This window comes from Fukomys damarensis, unplaced genomic scaffold, assembly GCF_012274545.1.
Source record: "Fukomys damarensis isolate Sample0158 unplaced genomic scaffold, DMR_v1.0_HiC HiC_scaffold_14, whole genome shotgun sequence".
Taxonomy (NCBI): Eukaryota; Metazoa; Chordata; class Mammalia; order Rodentia; family Bathyergidae; genus Fukomys; species Fukomys damarensis.
The window spans coordinates 45,243,328-45,244,746 of record NW_022900926.1 but is presented as its reverse complement, the minus strand read 5'-3'; the positions used below and the strand labels follow the sequence as shown (position 1 = coordinate 45,244,746).

Below are 1,419 nucleotides of genomic sequence, written 5' to 3'. Positions count from 1 at the left end.
AAATGATACAGAATGTTACAAACTGTGCTGCAATAAACATGAGTGTGCATATGTCACTGTGGTGTGCTGCTTTTAATTCTTTTGGGAAGACCTCAAGAAGAAAAATAGCTGGGTCAACTGGGACTGCTAATTCTAGTTTTTTTAAAGAATCTCCACACTGATTTCCACAATAGATACACCAGTCTACACTCTCACCAACAATGGAAAGGATTCATTTTTCTCCACAGCCCCGCCAGCATTTATTGGTTCGTTCGCTTGCAAAGCAAGCGGTGGAACCACTGAGCTAAATCCCCGTCCTTTATTGGTTGATTTCTTGATAAGAGTCATTCTATCTGGAATGAGATGAAATTTCAGCATTGTTTTAATTTGTATCTCTCGAATGACCAGTTATATTGAACATTTTTTCATATGTGTATTTGCTGTTTGCACTTCATCCACCCATGGTGTGTTCAAGGGTACCGTCAAGGCTGAGAACTGGAAGTGGGTCATCAACGGCGAGGCCATCTCCATCTTCCAGGAGTGAGATCCAGCCAACATCAAGTGGGGCAAAGGTGGCGCAGAGCACGTGGTGGAGTCCACTGGGGTGCTGCCTCCACGGAGAAGGCGGGGACTCTCCTGAAGGGTGGAGCCAAAAGGGTCATCATCTCTGCCCAGTCTGCCGATGCCCCCATGTTTGTGATGGGCATGAACCACACGAAGTACGATAACTCCCTCAAGATGGTCAGCAATGCTTCCTGCACCAACTGCTTAGCGCCCCTGGCCAAGGTCATCCACAACTTCGGCGTCATGAGGGGCTCATGACCACAGTCCACTTCATCACCTCCACCCAGAAGACTGTGGACCACCCCTCCGGGAAGCTGTGACCCGAAGGCCGCGGGGCTGCCCACAACATCATCCCCGCATCCACTGGCGCAGCCAAGGCTGTGGGGAAGGTCATCCCGGAGCTGAAAGGCAAGCTCACTGACATGGCCTTGGCGGGCCCATATCCAATGTGTCTGTGGTGGACCTGACCTGCCGCCTGGAGAAAGCGTCCAAATGCGACGGCATCAAGAAGGTGGTGAAGTGTGTATTCTTCTCAGATGCCCATTATGGATTAGATATTTAAATCCAACCAAAATGTTTGAAAACCAAAATGCCCATCAACCTAGGAATGGATTAAAAGGATGTGTTTTTTAATATAATGGCATGTTACTCAGCCATAAAACAGGAATAAACTCAATACATTTCTAAATGGATGCATCTTGAGATCATACTCTTAAATGAAGTAAGTCGAACACATGTAAATATTTCATTGTCTCTCTCATGTGAAAAACTGAAAGTGTAAATAAGAGTCAAAATGTATAATAGTTACTGAGAGATAGGAAAAAAATGTTCAAAATAATTCTGTCAGATACTTTGTTCTAATTTTAGAATATGTGC

General features: G+C 45.4%; 1 pseudogene; it reads left to right on the top strand.

Annotated features, from left to right (window-relative positions):
* The first annotated feature begins 415 nt into the window (after nt 1-415).
* LOC104866922 lies at nt 416-1,105 on the top strand (annotated as a pseudogene).
* Nucleotides 1,106-1,419: the final 314 nt, after the last annotated feature.